Below are 17,627 nucleotides of genomic sequence, written 5' to 3'. Positions count from 1 at the left end.
AGGGGGGGCAAAAAATTGGTACAAGATTTTCTGGACGCCTAGCCACAGATAGGAACTGGATCCTTTATAACATTCAAGAGTCCAGAAGATAAAAATAAACTGATTGCTCAGGAGATGCACAAATGGCTCCTATCTAACATGTGTGGCCTTGGTCAAGTCACTTCTTTCTCACCCTCCGGTTCTTTGGTTGTTTTTGGTTTTGTTGTCTGTACAAAGAGAGTGATTACAATAATGTCCCCAACACAGAGCAGTTACGAAGGTCAAAGGAGATGATAAATGAGGCAAGCCCAGTGCCTGGAACCCAGAAGATGCTCTATCAATTATTCACCCTGTCATATTTCTGGCCTTTTCTCCCCCTGCACTTATTGAAGGAGGCATCTTGGAGTGTGGGTGTTTAACTGTAACATCATCAGCGAGGCTGCCCAGCCAGCTCAGTGTTGCCTAAAAAGAAGAAAGGAGCTATGCAGGGCTTTTCAAGCAGGCCTGCTCCTGAATTTCACAAGCAGTGGGTGGCTGAATTGTTTGGTGAGTTCCAGCCTGGGCCCCACTTAAATCCACTTTAAAATGAAAGGTGCCTCTAACGTCCCATTATAGGGCCTTGCCCTAGGAAGCTCAGGAAAGTCATGCTTTTCCATCGTCTCCTGCAGCCAAGAAATGCAATTGATTCTCCTGGTCTTATTTTCATATTTTAAAGAACTGTTTCCCCCGGGCTCCTCAGAGAACCGAAATGGAGAAAATCTCGTTCATATTTTACCAGGTAACCCAAAGACTAACCATGCACCTGACAACAGATACTAGTGGAACACCTGGTCCATAGCAGGTCTAGGCCAGGCACATGGGATTCAGGGATGACATATGTGTGGTCTCTGCCCTTAAGAAAGACTTTAGAAGACAAAGTGAGAAGCACTGTGCTGGAGAAAGCACTGGGGAAGGGGTCCTTAAGCCAGCCTGGAAAGAGATGGAGAAAGGGTGATTCAGGCAGAGAGAACAGTCTGTACAAAGATATGGAGGTGTGGGTGGTACATGAAAGATGACGCTTAAAAGGTAAACAGAGGCAAGCTCAAGAAGGAGCATGGGTGTCAGACTAAAGAGTTTATTGTGAGCACTGGAGAGCTAACAGATGTTTGACATCTGGTATTCACTGACATGGCTCCATTATTATTTTAAAATGGAAATTAAATGGATGGGTGGAAATTGAATTGGACGGGATGAAATTGGGAGGTAGGAGAATCAGAACGAGGGCTCTAAAAATAGTCCAGACCTAAACGAGTATTCCATGAATGTCTTCTTCACAGCCCAGTACTGAGCTAGCTACTTTGGGAAATACCGAAAGAAATGGATGCCAACTGTGTTTTGATGCTTTACATTTACATACTCATTTAACTATCACAAAACAGGATTAGTATCTCCATCTTACAGATGAAAAAGTCTAAAGTTCAAGGAGGTAAAGAGAAGTGAGTCACACTGGGAAAGCCCGGGAGTAAGGCAGGTCTGACGGGCTCCACTCACTGCTGACCAACGTGGCCCTACCCTGCAGACCAGCAGCAGAAACGGAGCAGGCTCAAATACAGAAAGGAAAGACAAATTGTTACATCTCTGTGTGCAGCCTGGAGTGAGATGTTTTACTCTAGATCCAAGAATAACTAATGTGTGCCTAAAGGGTGATCTGTAAATACAGAGCCCCGAGCTCTATTAATATTCAATGATGAATGATGTTTCTTTCAAATCAAATTCACATGAATGGAGGTTTCAGCAGTATGCCAGCTCCTGGGAACATTTGACTGTGGGCCATGTCAGGTACTTCCATGAATCACCTGTACCACCTACCTCAAGGCCAAGGACACAGTGGCTACTCTACAAATACTTGTTGACTGAATGGGGCCACTTTGAGAAAAATCACTGAAGGGAGTTACAATTAGGAGAATGACAGTGGGTGCATTTCATAATGTCATCTTTTAAAGCTTTAGAGAGGTAGCTGGGTACAAATGGAATTTTTTTATTAATTCTTCGCATATTTACTGAAAACTACCCACACCCTCCCAATAACACTAAGCCAGAGGATTTTGTGAGTTAATTCTGTTTTATAAAAGACTCAAAGAAACATTATTTCTCTACTCTTTCCAATTTTCTAGAACATGGAGAAAGGAAAAGCATGTATATTCTCTTTACAAACACAGCATAACACTAACAACCTTACCTGCCAAAGACAGCGCAGAAAAGAAAACTCAACACAACCTCACAATATTATTAAAGCAACAATTTAAAATAATATATTAGCAAACAGAATTCAGTGGTACACCATGACCAAATGAGGCTATGTAAGAATGCATTAATATTTAAAAGTCTATCAGTATAATTTACCATAATACTAGGTCAATGAAGACAAACCATGTGATCATCTCCATAAATGCAGAAAGGGCATTTGAGGAGAAAAAAATCCATCAAAATTTAAATGGTGAAATGCTAGAAACAGCAGATCTGAAGGTATTCACCAATGCAATTAGATAAGAAAATGACATTAGGAGTCTAAAAATTTCAAAAAGGAAATAACATAAGAAAACGAAGTTTCAGAAAAGGGAAGCTATATTAGTATTATGGACAGATGATACAATTATATATGTAGAAACCCAAAGAATCAAAATTTTTAACAAATTATTTGGAACAACAAGAGAAGTTGGTAACTGCCTAGTGGCAAATAAAGGTACAAACTTCAAAAACATTTTTATTAAGTATAAATAAAAACTTAATAAAAATTAAATTAGAAAATATAATGGAAGAAAAGGGCCTTTTACAATACCAACAAAAAATAGGTAAAATACTTAAGAATAAATTTTTTTTTTTTTTTTTTTTTTTTTTGCGGTACGCAGGCCTCTCACTGCTGTGGCCTCTCCCGTTGCGGAGCACAGGCTCCGGATGCACAGGCTCAGCAGCCACGGCTCACGGGCCCAGCCGCTCCGCGGCACGTGGGATCCTCCCAGACCAGGGCACGAACCCGTGTCCCCCGCATCGGCAGGCGGACCCCCAACCACCGCACCACCAGGGAAGCCCCGGAATAAATTTAATAAGAACTGTAAAGATGATTTTAAAGAGCAGTTGAGAACCTCAAAAGAAGATGTCAACAAATGCAAAGTTAAATCTTGTCTCTAAATAGACTCAATACTTTAAAGATGTAGCTTCTCTTCAAGTTAATCTTTAATTCATGTAACCCAAATTTAAAAAGTTAACAGGAGTTTTTTGGACCTAAAATATATGTTAATATTTACCTGGAAAAGTAAATGTGCAAGAATGGATTAGGAGTTCCTGAAATGTAAAAGGAATAAGAGAAGAAGACTTTACACAGATTTTAAAGTGTATTATAAAACTACGTAATTGAGACAATTTAGCATTGTCTCTGTTATCAATAGCAAATAATTGTCAGATCCATGGAAGGAAAGAGAGCAGAGAAGTAAACTCAAATACATATGGGAACGCAGTATCTAAAAACTGTGGCATGTCTAGTCAGAGAGAGAAAGGATTAACTAATAATCATCGATCAACTGTCAAACTGCCATTCAAAAAGAAGTCAAGTTGGATTCCTACCCTGCTCTTTACAAATTCCAGACGGATCCAAATTTTAACATAAAAAAAAAATCATAAACGCAGCAGAAGAAAACATGACGTTAGGGTGAGAGAAGGCTTTGATTTTTATAGAGTCAAATGTACCCATAATTTCCTTTATGCCTCCTGGAGTGTGTGATTAATTTGAGTTATAAAGCAAAAGTAAGAATTACTGAAGATATAAAAAAGAAGTTGCACCATTAACAAAACAAAAAGGCAAAGGACAACTGAGAAAATACTGAATAAGTGAGAATGACTAAGTTCTCAGCTTTTGGAAGAGGCCACGCAAATCAACAAGAAGGAACAGCAAGTGGTCCAACCAAGTAGGATGTTTTCCGGGAAGGACACAAACAGGCAACTGGTACATGGAAAGAGGCTCGATCTCACCAGTAGTGAAAGACATACAAACTTAAGCAAAGGTGAAGAGCCATTTTCTATATATCAGATTGGTGAAACTTTTAAAGTTTCTTAAAACAGGTGCTGGCAATGTGGGGAAGAATACATTCGCAGGCACAGTGGAGGATGTATATGTGGTGGAAAATTTTTGGAGGTAATTTGGCAAAAGCTATTAAAACTGAAAATTCATATTCGCTTTGGTAAAGTTTTTAAGATAAAGATTCTCATACCTTACAATTATACTTGTAAAATATATGAAAGATGTGTGTGTGTGTGTGTATGTGTGTGAAAATACACATACTAGGAATATTACTGAAGCAGAGTTCTTAGCAGCAAAAGACTGAAAGCTAAAACAATAGGGGACTGATTAAGAAAGATTGTGAAAATCCTCAGTCTACAGTCATTAACAAGAACAAAAAAGGATCTCAGTGTGGTGATGTGGAAAGGTCTCCGAGATATATTATTAAGAGAAAAAAAAGCAAGGTACAGAAGAATGTATATAAAATGGTCCCATTTGAGAAAATGAAAAAGAATATCAAATGTGCATAAGCATATATAAATACAAATATGCTGACACGTAGAAAACGCCTCTGGATAGAAACATAAGGAGATATTCCTAGGCTGTTCTATAGAGCTTTCTGCAATATGGAAATGTCCTATAAATCTGAGCTGTCCAATATGGTAGCTGCTAGGCTCACGTGGCTATTGAGCGCTTGAAATGTGGCTTGTGTGACTGAGGAATTAAATTTTGAATTTTATTTTATTTTGACTGATTTAAATGTATACAGCCACACGCGGCTCGGAGCTTCCAATCTGGATAGCGCAGACTTAGACAATGGATAGTTTGGGGGAGAAGGATTATGAAAGGAGAGAAAGGGAGATCTTTTTTCAGTTTATGCCTTTCTATAGTGTTGGAATTTTGTGCATGTATTATATGTGTTACTTTTTTAATAGTTTAAAGCACATTTTATTTGCCTTCAACTTATCATCTGTGTAGAATATACTCTACACCGCAATCTGAATGCTCTTCAATGGGCATTTGATTACACAGAATCTCCAAAACTTTTACTTTATTTTTTTTTCTTCCAGTTTTATTGAGATATGATTGACATACAGCACTGAATAAGATTCAGGTGTACAGCATAATCTTTTGACTTACATACATTATGAAATGACTACCACAATAAGTTTAGTGAACATCCATTCTCTCATATAGATACAAAATAAAAGAAAAAGAAAAAAAAGTTTTTCCTCGTGATGAATACTCTTAGGATTTACTCTCTTACCAACTTTCATACATAACATCCAGCAGTGTTAATTATATTTATCATGTTGTACATTACATCCCTATTATTTATTTATCTTTTTATAAATGGAATTTTATTCCTTTGACTACCTTCATCCAATTCTTACTCTTATTTAAAAAGTTACTGACCACCAAGGTCCCAGGGTCGATAGTCATAGTAGAGGATTTAGAAGTGAATCAAAGGTGGTGTCTGTCCTCAAGAGTCCAGGCTTTCTTAGGGCCATGGGAAAACACATGTAAGGAAATAACTGCACAGAGGAGGTCAAGTTGACAAACTCCCCAGTGAGTAAGGTCCCCAAGGAAGAAAGGGTCAGTTCCACATGACAGTGGGGAAGAGAGGAGGGGCTATGAGAACAGGCTTCACCCAGAAGGTGATGTGTGAGCCAGCCTACGAGACGAAAAGGTGCCCGCTAGACCGTGGGGGAGAAAAAAGCACTCAGGGCGGAGGAAATAGCTATTTGGAGGAGTGGCGGCAGGATAGGGCAAAGTATGCCTAGGATTCCACGAGTAATTTTGGTTGGTGGGAGGGGTGTGAAGTCAGAAAGGAGAGGAGGTTGAAGAGAGAAGAAAGAGGTTCTGAGGATCAGGGACAATAGACTAAGGAGTTCAGATTTCACCCTGAAGGCCAGGGAAGCCCCAGAATGGCTTTAAGCAGGAGAGAGAACTGATCACACGTGACTCTCAGAAAAGACGTCTGTCTGGCTATGGCTTGGAATGTCAAAATCAAAGACAAGCTGGAAAATGAGGGATGCAATTGAAATATTTTTATCCTATATATATAGAAAAATAATAAAGCTGTTTATGGATTTAAAATTGCATTTTGTACATTTTACTTTGCCCATGAACAATCACCTTTGAGCCATGAAGAGTTATGCAGAACCAAGGGGAACGAAAATTCAAAGGAATTAATTTTTCCCACCTCCTGTGACCATCTCATATTTTAGTAAGTCCCTTAGGACCTTGAGAGGTCTTTTGTCTTTTTACTAATTTTTCTAGGGCTTCAAATCTCCAGGAGATGGCTAAGATAAGAAACTGAATATTCAACAACTCTGACATGTCGTGGTGGGACATAATTCCTATTTTCAGGCAAATAAATATGGCGATAAATTCTAGGCCAAGGTTTTCTCAGCCTTGGCACTATCGATATTTTAGGTAGGATAATTCTTCATTGTGGAGGGCTGTCCTGTGCATCATAGGATATTTCACAACATCCTTGACTTTAACCCACTAGATACCAGTACCACATATACATACAAGCACACACACAGAATGGTGACAACCATAAATGTCTCCAGACATTGCCAAATGTCCCCTGGGGAACAAAAGCATCCCTGATTGAGAGCCACAGTCTTAGAACATCTCACACAGAAGAGCCCTTGGAGACTGTCCCACCCAACTTCCTCATTTTACAGATGAGAAAACTGAAGCTCTGAGGCTGAGACCAGAAACCAGGTTTCCTTACTCATTTTAGAACTTTTTTTTTAGAGATCAGATATATTTCTTTTTTGCTTTTTTTGAACTTTTTCTCCAGTTTTACCGTTTATTTTATTTATTTTTTGGTCACGCCGTGCAGCATGTGGGATCCTAGCTCCCCCAACCGGGGATTGAACCCACGGCCCCTGCATTGGGAGCATGGAGTGTTAACCACTGGACCGCCGGGAAGTCCCGAGATCAGATGTCTTTTTCTTAGCCTCAGAGAAATGCAATTTTCCACAAAAAAAAAAAGTTGGAGGAATTTTAAATCAAATCAGTTGCACATGGATGGACCTGGAGATTATCATATTAAGTGAAGTAAGTCAGACAGAGAAAGACAAATATCATATGATATCACTTACATGCAGAATCTAAAAACAAAAAATGATGCAAATGAACTTATTTACAAAACAGAAACAGACTCACAGACTTATGGTTACCGGGGGAAGGGTGGGGGGGAAGCTATACATTGGGAGTGTGGGATTGGCCTGTACACACTGCTATATTTAAAATGGATAACTAATAAGGACCTACTGTATAGCACAGGGAACTCTGCTTAATATTCTGTAATAACCTAAATGGGAAAAGAATTTGAAAAAGAATATGTGTATGTATATAAAAGAATATATATATACACATATATATACATATATATATGTGTATATATATGTATATATATAACTGAATCACTTTGCTATACACCAGAAACTAACACAACATTGTTAATCAACTCTGCTCCAATGCAAAATAAAAAAAATTTTTAAAGATAAGGAAAAAAATAAATCAAATCAGTTTTATCTAGCTGAATATTCATTTATTTTTTCTCTCTCTCTTCTCTCTTTTCATCTCTCTCCTTCTCTCCCTGATATACATGACTCAGCCTAGAATTTCGATTTACTAACTTGTTTTTCTAGCTACAAATGCTACCAAAATTAATAACAATAATGATGATGATAATAATAATAAAAGAATATGAAAACATCCATCCTTCTCTAATTTAGCATTTTTCTTCTTTCATTTGTTCACAGTGAAGAGGTGAATGGGAAGACGTCTAGTATATATCAGAGTTCCTGTGTGTCAGGCACTCTGCCAGGCGCATCCTAAACACAGTTATTACAACAACCCTCCGAAGTGGGCGTTGGCATACCCATGTTACTAAAGAGGAAACTGAGGCTCATGCAAGTGAGATGACTTGCCCACGTAGCCACTGAGTTCTAGAACCAGCATTCAAACCCAGGTCTGTCAGATTGCATAGTAAAACTGAGTTCGGGTTGTGGAGTCTTAGAGTGCATTCATGATTATCGCCCAAGTGAGAGTTGAATCCCCTCTGAGAACCAAATCCACCTGCAACTGCTCAGATCACAGAGCCGAGGAGCTTGCCAGCATCTCCAGGAGGAAGCCAGGCCTATGTGGCAGTTGCTATGACGACTAGTTTTCTTATAATTATAGAACATGATGGTGACACAAAAAGCCACACAGTCACTTTGTTAGGACCTGTCTTCCTCTGACAGTTCCAGGAGCTTAAACATCATAAATTTTTTTTTAATCCTGTTTAAAATAATCACACATTGCAGCAGCAGAGGCCCAGAGAGCAAGACGGTCAGGAGATTAATCCTCCCACTGCGTGAGGGGACCGTGAGACAAGCCACATGACAAGCCATGAGGAAAATGGCATGTCTTCCTTGGGAAATGTTTGCTTCTCTCCTCTCTTTTGGATCCATGCATTTAGGACTTGGCCAAACAGTGTATTTAAAGAGAAAAAAGAAGAGAGCCAAAGCAAAATTGGCCTAATGCTTGGCAAGTAACAGGGATAGGCAGCAACATTTTAGTATTCTAGCAACCACTTTTCAGTTTAGTTTAAGTTAGCCAATTACCCATATGTACAGGGTTTCCTGATTTGGAAGCTGACAGAGACAAAAGAACACACACATACTCTCATATACATACCATAGACATACATACCCCTCTGGTCCAGAAAAGCCTGACTCTTGCCACTTATTGGCTGCATGACCTTGAATACCTTCATTAAACTCTCTGACCCTTGGTCTCCTCATCTGGCTATCAAAAATAACGCCTACTTCAAGAGTTAAAGATAAAATAGAAAATGACTAGCAAACTACCCAGCATATAATAGGAGCTCAGTGAAATGGAAGTTATTGTTATTAATTAATTACAAATAATAAATCTTGTTTTACTTTCCACAAGCATCTTCCTTTCATTACCCCAACATGGGATGTGAGAAACCTTTATGAAGCCCTACCTTCTGCACTACTTTCAGCAATCCAGCCAGGTAGCAGGAGAACTCTAGTTGAAGCCAATGTGGCATCTCAGAGCAGTGGTGGGTGCAGGCAAAGGCTGGGACATTCTCCAGATGAGAAATTGACTTGGGGAATCAAGGACAGGTTTCTGGAGGAGGTGAGCTGGTCCACAAGGTGGAAAACGTGGGCTGGCAATAGAGCCAGAGGAAACTGCACGGGCAAAGACCTGGAGGGGTGAAAGGGCATGGTGGTTTTACAGAGCCATGAGAGGCCCGGAGCACTGAGGACACAGGAATGGTGGAGGGACTTAGCAGCAAGGACCACCTTTGCAAGAGCCTGCAATATCACACAAAAACCTCACATTTTTGCCTGTCGGAGTGGGGAGCCATCAGAGATTTCTCAAGCAGGATCTGATGATCATTCTGACTTCATAACAGGTAGAAAGGGGAAGATGGGATGAAGCTGGAAGGTCAAAAGCTGGCCCGGCAGGAATGGTGGGCGAGGAGGAGCAACTGAGCCAGGGCAATGTCAGTCGAGACAGAGGGCCTAGTGAGATGGAGCCAGGCGTGGCTTCCCACTGAGACCCACCCTGGGTGGAAGCATTCCGTCTAGCCGGATGACCAACACCTCAGCAATGAAACTATCATGTAACGACAAGAGGCAGCTCACATTGATCAAGCTACCATGGGGCTTATATTATCTCATCTTGTCCTCAGGCCAGGCCTATGATGTAGACAGCATTATCTCATTTTACAGATTGGGAAACACAGGTTCAGAGAGATGAAATGACTTGCTTTAGCTCATACATACCCACAGTGTCAAACCCCCAGCCCATGTATTTCCCCTTTTCCATACTGTCCTTCACACAAGTGTGCTGGTAAACCCTCCTGGGCTGAGAAAGGGGGGTGATGCATGGTTTACACTGTTTGCTCATTGCCATGGTGTAAATACTCCCACCATGGTTGGTTACAAACTTCCAACGGTTTAACGAGCAGTGTGCAAACTTCTAATCAGCCAACTCCTACAGGAGTCCCATAGGAAATAAGAATATTCACTAAACTCTAGAAGTCATCTACACTAAACTTATAAACAAGTGACTTGCTTTATTACAGCATTTATTTGCCAATGTTTGAGTCAATGAGAATGAGAACCTGGCAATAAAAGCAGCCCAGTCATTAGGTTGTGGAGTGGTCATTGAATCTCCCAGTCCCACATCCAAACCCTGAGCCCATTCCTCCTGAGATAGCACCACAGATGTTTTCTCTCCCAGGGAAATGTTTTGTTAAAAAAATTAAGCCACATTTGCTTTTCAGTTCTCAATAATATATGTTTTTGAAGGTCACTCTAATAGTACCATTCCATGAGGCCAGGAGAAAGCACCCAGCCATAAACATAGGCCTACATCTTTATTCTGATTTTTGATAAAACCCTAGCCAGAAGTGCGATCATAAACATCAAATACTATTGCAGATTTTCTCCACCAAGCGCTCACATGTAAATTCTTTCTGTTCCAGATGATGACTCTGCTCCTAAGCCAGCAGGCAGTGTTTTTAATAACTTACCTTAAATGTTCCTCAAAAGTTAAAAAAAAAAAAAAAAGAGGGCAATAAAAACCAAGACAACAGATAATAAAGTAAAATCGCTTATCCCCATTTGCTGCTGTCAGCAAATATTAGAATCCCACCAATGGAGGGCAGCCCCTGGGGTTTTGATGAAAAATTGGTAGAAGCAAATGGCAAAGCTATAAATGAGGTCTCACCTCCCAGGGAATGTGACACCAGGAAGAGGACATTTATGAGAATGTGTCATCGGCAAGAAGCTTAGAAGCAAAGATAGAGCCCCGATTTTAAATAAAGATATTGAAAATGAGGCAGCCAGAGCTCTGGTGTTTATCAGTGTGTAGTTTTCCATCAGCCAGCTATTTTTGCTTGCTCATTAACCTGTTTATTTAGTTATTAAAGACATCATTTGCTGCCAAGTGTGGGCCGGCACTGGCTAGTTTCTTGGGGAGCAAAGATAAAGAAGACACCATCCCAGCCTCAAGTCAGTGGGAGACAGAGCAGGTAACGTTGATGCCAACACTGTATAACTGGAGGGTTATATAGTAGGTGCAGAAACCCCGAGGAGGCAGGACAGACTGCGCAAGGGCTGGCAGGCAACCCCTCACAGGCCAGAGCCATTTGAGTTGGGTGCTGAGGGATGAATAGGGAGTTTGCCCAATGATGGAGGTGGGAAGGGCATTCCAGTGGGAAGGGACAGCACGAACAAAGACAGGGAGGCATACGAAGTATGGTGTCATAAGGGAAGGACCAGGGCTTCGAGCAGGTCAGGGAGAAGGCAGGTGAGCAATGGAAGCTATGGCAGGGTTAGAGGATGGCAGTGTCCTTGCAGGATATGCACGTTAGAAAGAGTCCTCCTTTGGGGAGGTGAGAAGAATGGGCAGGAGGGGGCTGAGAAAGGAGGCAGAGGGACCCAGAAGGAGGATGGGCCAGGAGATGATGGGTTAGGACAGAGACCAGAGAAGAAAGCACAGTTACCAGAGACTCTCAGGAAGGAGAGGGGCCTGGACTCTGCCGGCTGTTAGATGTGGCCACCTCCCGACACCCAGCCGGGGAGGCTGATTCTGGTGTTTTGCCATGTCTTTCCCAGGTTGGAGCTAGAAGGAATGTGAACAGAGTTGAGGCCTGAGACAGAGTGCAAACACCCCCATCCCCTGGCTGGGTGGAAGAGGAAGAGAAGGAAAGAAACATCTGGCAGGTAGACTGGCCCAGCAGCATCCCCCGGGAGCTATTCACTGGTAGTCAGGCTCCCTTCCACTGGCGGCAGCTTCCCTAACCTCTTACACCCGGCCACGGCCCCCTGCTTTGGACCTGCGAGTACATCCCAGCTCCACAGCCTCCTGGGCGTGGAACTTGGGAAAATTCCCAGCCTCTCTGAGCCTGGTTCCCTCACCTGCAAGTGGGGTGACAGTCTCGCCCGCCCAGTTTGCTGGGATCATTCAGTGGGATACCTTACATAAAGCGCCAATCACAGGTCAGGTCAGGAGCAGAGCACAAGCCCCCAAAAGTTGAGTGGATCAGTGAATGGATGGAACACTGAAAAATCAACACCCTATAATATTAGGCCTGAAGCTTCAACTGGATTTTCGTTTAGTTTTGTTCTGTTGGTTTGTTGTTGTCGTTTGTTTCTAATAATAGCCCACAGACACCAGCTCCTTAAAAATTGCTAAGCTCTCGCTTCTAGTTCTCCCCAACCAGCTTTATTTTAATGCGTCCATTTGCTTGACGGGAATGGTGGGTTCTGGTCCCTTTACCCTAATGCATCCCTCCCATTCTGGATTCTCCCCACTGACTGTGCTCAGGGTCTGGTCTGTAGGCATCCCCAGGATCTTTCCCCATGTGCCCGGACACCCTCTAATCTGAGCTTATCCAGACCATAGCCACCAGAGTCAAATTTCCTGAACCCAGACTCAGCATGCTATCGGGGATGAATACTGAGGCGGTCCCCAAAGTCTGGGGCTCACGTTGCAGCACACGTGACACCCACTCTATGCCAGGCCCTCTTCTGGGAAGTAGGAACACATGAGTGGGCCAGTGTGATCCTACCCTCCAGGGACCAGAGGCTGGAGGGGGCTGAAGATGCCAGAGTAGCCAGTTACAGTACAGCAGCATTCGAGAACCCCATATGATCTGCAGAGCCCAGAGGAGACACCAAACCCAGCTCAGAGGATCAAGGGAGGCATCCCAGAGGAGGTGACCATACAGGGACAGTATTCCAAGAAATTGGCCAGGACACTCTTGTCTAATCCACACCTTTGCAAGCTCCTCCAGAGCAAGGATTTTGTCTTGCATATCCGTGTGTCTCCCAGCAACAGGCATCCAGCCCAGCTCAGAGCAAATTTGATAAAGACAAAGAAGAAAGGGGAGAAAGGGCAGGAAGGGAAGAAGTCGGGCAGAAAGGGAAGAATTCAGACAGGCCACAGTTTGGCAAGGACAATGGCAGGGTGGCATCAGGTGTAGCAGAGAGAGTGGGATGTGGAGCCATAGGGCTGGGTTCTTATTTTGTTCTGACACGTCCTCGCCGCGTGGCCTTGTCAGACAATTCACTTCTCTGAGCATCAGTTTCCTCGTCCGTAAAATGGGGATAAGAATAACAGTGACAAGTACACAAGGTGGTTGTTAGCCTACAAAGTGGACGTTAAGGCATTTTTAACAGGTACTAGGATTATTCATTTTATAATGGATGTGTTGAGAAGTAGCCTACCAAAAACTATTGCCTACACTCCCCAGGAGGCAAAGAGATAGCTCTCTAGGTCACTGTAGAGAGCCAGAGGCCACCCATGGATCCTGACATTGAACTGGCTACATTTAGAACAGTTCCTCCAGGTTTTCCCAGCCACATTCCCAGGGAGAAAAAGCCAGGAGAGGGAGGACCAGGTCTGTCTCAACCAACACACAAAATTCAGCTAATGAGGTAGCAAGCGAAGAACCCAGGGTGAAGGAAAGGGATCTGAACAGGAAGAGAATAAAATGATCATTCATTGAGCGCTAGAGTGCACCAAGGCCTTACACTTTGTGCTATTGTGTCCCGGTTTACTGATGAGGAATCAGGAGCTCAGAGAGGTGAAGGGACTTTCCCAAGGTCAGGAAGCTAAGCTAAGAGGTGACAGGGCTGTGACCCAAGTTGCCAAGTGGATCTAGCCCCAAAGTGCAGGTGTTCCCTGGAATACCTCTCATCAGCTTGGCACAAACAGCCTCCAAATGCAAGACTCAGCTCCTTCTCACAGGTGAGCCTGGGGACAATCAGATCTTAGGGCATGGCCGGATGCACCAGCGCCTTCGATGGCATAATCAGCTTTAGAAGAACCTCCGGCTCCCAGGACTAAGAAAGAAGGAGGGGCTTCTCTCTGCACGCTCCCATCTTCTCAGAGAAGCCTGATGAACGGTCTCTCAAGTCTGTGGCCCTTGGCAATGACTGCAAGAGGCTTCATGTTAAAAAAAAGTTCCAGGCGATTCTTTCAATCTTTCTCAGTTCGTCTCTCCCTCCCTGCTCTCTCCTCTCATTCTCTCTCATAGAGAATTGCTATGAGCTGATCTCCCCAGGTCAAATTTGAGATGTGAACTCACAAGCTGTGCCACCTCCATGAAGATATTGGAACGAGGGAGGGAGGCATCTTTGCCATCCCTGTGGTTACTTCTGCCACGGGCAGTATCCTGGAGGGGCAGCCCGGCCACTGTTTACCAGCGTTATGCTCTCTAAGATGAACTGGGAATTCTCTGACTTCCAGCCCCTGTGGTCTAGCCGAAATTTCTATCCTGAGCTCCAGACCCGTTACATCCAAGGGTGGCCAGACTGCCTCTGCCCCACCCCTCCCATGGTCCCCAGGCACCTCCCAGTCAATGCATCTCCCACTGCCCGGTCCCCCACCTCCTACCCAGTGGACAGCATCCCACTCCCCCCCCACCCCCCGGCTCAGTCAGCCAAGCCAAACACGGAGGAGCCCCTGATGCCCCTTTCTCCAACCAGGAACCATTCTACCTCCATAACAGCCCAGCTGGACCCCCGAGTCCCACTGCAGCTGACAGCTCAGACCCTCAGACGCTTCCTTTTTTTTTTTTTAACATCTTCATTGGAGTATAACTGCTTTACAATGGTGTGTTCGTTTCTGCTGTATAACAAAGTGAATCAGTTATACATATGTTCCCATATCTCTTCCCTCTTGTGTCTCCCTCCCACCCTCCCTATCCCACCCCTCCAGGCGGTCACAAAGCCCCGAGCTGATCTCCCTGTGCTATGCGGCTGCTTCCCACTAGCTATCGGTTTTACATTTGGTAGTATATATGTCCATGCCACTCTCTCACTTCGTCCCAGCCTCCCCTTCCCCCTCCTCGTATCCTCAAGTCCATTCTCTAGTAGGTCTGTGTCTTTATTCCTGCCTCAGACTCTTCCTGCCTCAGAATCGCCAGCAGCACAACCTCCTCCCTAGGGTGCTGCATCCACCTTCACCCCAGCAGATGCATCCTTCACGTGGCCCAGGGGGAGCTCTCTTTAAGGAAGTGAAAAGCCAGGCTAATAAATGCTCACAGCTCTACAAAAGTAAACAATTTTGCTCCATTCCTCCCATTTTGTTCCAAGCGGCAGGGCCCTCCGCCCACACCTGACAGTCTGTGCTGACAAAGGGCTGCCCCCAAACCCCAACGCCCTTTCTTCCCAACCCCCAGGGCCAACTGAGTCAAGCTGCGTGGGGCACTTCCTCAGGCCCTGGACCCTGACAAGCCACTCATTTTCTCCTGGCTGACTCGCTTCTGTTCTAACCCATAGTTACCCAAAGCAGGCAGCACAGATGCACAGAAAGGTGGGGGGTGGGGCCGGCTTTCAGCACTGGCCCTGCCACTTGCTAGTGGGTGAGCAGGTCACATCACTGCTCTGAGCCATAGTTCCCCTTGAAAAAAACGGGATTATATCAGCTTCTCAGGGACTCATGGGCATCAAATATGATAAAATTGCCACATCATCAAAAGTTGCCAACAAAGAGGAAAAAAAAAAAACAATGACAACATGGTCCAACACCACGGCTGATAACACAGCCACAAACGACATTTTGAGACATTTCTTTCCATGTCCTTTTTCCTCTGTGTACTTGTGGTTTTTTTCATAGTTCCAGCCATAGAAAACATACAATTTTAACCTCTGCTTTTTTCACTCAGCTTCCTCTATGAAGCATTTGCCCAAATTATTGCATGTTTTCATAACCATCATTTTACATGATTGCTAAATAAGGAATAATTCCATCAAAAACTGTAACACTCTATTTGGCAAAAAGAGCAAATTTTTAAAATATTCTGATTTTTTTCTGATGATTGTAACAATTCATGCTCGTGTAAAATTGAGAAAGTACAAGAAAGATGAAAATATCTCGTTAAGCCCATAATTCAGAGTAAACGAAATACTCTCCCTCCAAAAGTGATTCCTAAGAAACTGCTGAAACAGTCCATCCTATGCATGTGGTCTTACATATGGAATCATGAGAAAGCTGCTGAAAATCTAGCATCGTTTCCAATGCTTCGATTTTACAAATAACACTGCAATAAACATTTTTGTGCATGAATCTGGGCATACTTCTGATGATCTCTGCCGCCAGGAGGACAGGTCAGCTTTACTCCCTGGCCTGATGCTCATACATTATGCACCATGATACTCCTACCCTCCGCTCACAGCTACCTGCTGGTTCTTGCAGATACCTGCATGCAGTTCAGGCCAGGTCAGCGTTCACTGGGCCCATGCTGTGTACCAGACACTAAAGCTACAGCCAAAAATAAAAGCAATTCCTGCCCTCAAAGAGGGGGTCAACATCCAGGGAAGTCCCACATTCTGGGGGGATGTACACAGACGTGCCACATTCCCTCCCAGGCTCACACACCCAGCTGCTCTGACACATGTAGCAGGGAGACAGATAGGGACAGAAACGGACCAATATGCTTATCCATGTATAACACGTACTCCAACCAAGTATGTATTATACAAATACATACAGACAACCAACCAACGGCTGTTTTCACTTCCAAAGCCCTCAGCCACAGTTGATACAAAATAGTTACTATTAATCGTGCACTTATCACGTATAGATCCAAGTGCTTTGCATGTATTCTATATTCCATTCTCACAGTAACCTTCTATTATCGCCATTTGATAAATGAAGTTTATTGACTAGCTTGTGGCCACATGGCTGGTATGAGGTGGAAACAGGGCTCAGACCCAGCCAGACTGCGTCAGTTTCCATCCACAGAACCACTTATTCTACTGCCTCCATGGCTGATATTGCCTCCTAAGTATCTTTTAGGCCTCTCTCCACTCACCTTCCTTTGCTAAGCCACTACTGTTTTTTTACTTGCAGTAACCCAGCAGTCTTCCCTATTACTCATGTAAAAGCCAGCATGCGTTTTCCAAAAACCCAGTTTAATCATATCCTTCCTCTTCTTGAAGTCCTTTGGGGTTTCTTTCATGCTTCTAGCCTAAAATCATAATTCCTCCATACAGCCTACAATGACTGGGACTGTCTGCCCTCTGCCCACTTTTCATACCTCATCTCTGTCTGGTCCCCACACCCCTCCTAGAGCTGAGCTTCACTGCCCTTATTCCTATTCAATGTTGGGTTCAACTTCCCTCCAGCCTCCGGGCCTTTGCACAAGCTGTGCTCTCCTTAGCCATCTAAGTGACTTCCCCAGGGTACTTCCCTGAGCTTCCTCCATACATCCTCACAGAGCAGCCTTCATGGCTCCTTCACGCAATTCATCACAGTGATATGTATTCACCAGTTCTCCTAGTGACCCAGCCACCAATAAATAGAAAATCAACCATTCGGTTTTTACCACTAAGAAGTCAACTTTTCTCTCCCTTTGTCTTTTTTGTATTTGTTGCCATCAACCAATGTCTAAACTTTGAGTTTCTTTATACATTTCTATCACATTTCCTGAAGATTGTGATGGAAAGGCAGAGAGACAGGGACAGGAGGAAAAAGAAGAAATGAGACACATTTATCCATTATCAAATTGTCTGAACATTTTGGAGTAGGAGAGAGGATAACTTGTCCTCAAGAG

General features: G+C 43.5%; 1 protein-coding gene across 1 annotated transcript in view; it reads right to left on the bottom strand.

The window, feature by feature from the left end:
• The window catches only part of NSG2 (neuronal vesicle trafficking associated 2), a 57,289-nt gene that overhangs the window by 22,394 nt on the left and 17,268 nt on the right, over nt 1-17,627 (bottom strand). The gene's annotated exons all lie outside the window — the stretch shown is intronic.

Source organism: Tursiops truncatus, chromosome 3 (genome assembly GCF_011762595.2).
Source record: "Tursiops truncatus isolate mTurTru1 chromosome 3, mTurTru1.mat.Y, whole genome shotgun sequence".
Classification (NCBI taxonomy): Eukaryota; Metazoa; Chordata; class Mammalia; order Artiodactyla; family Delphinidae; genus Tursiops; species Tursiops truncatus.
Note: the sequence above shows the minus strand (reverse complement) of the source record. Positions and strands in the feature narration are given on the sequence as shown.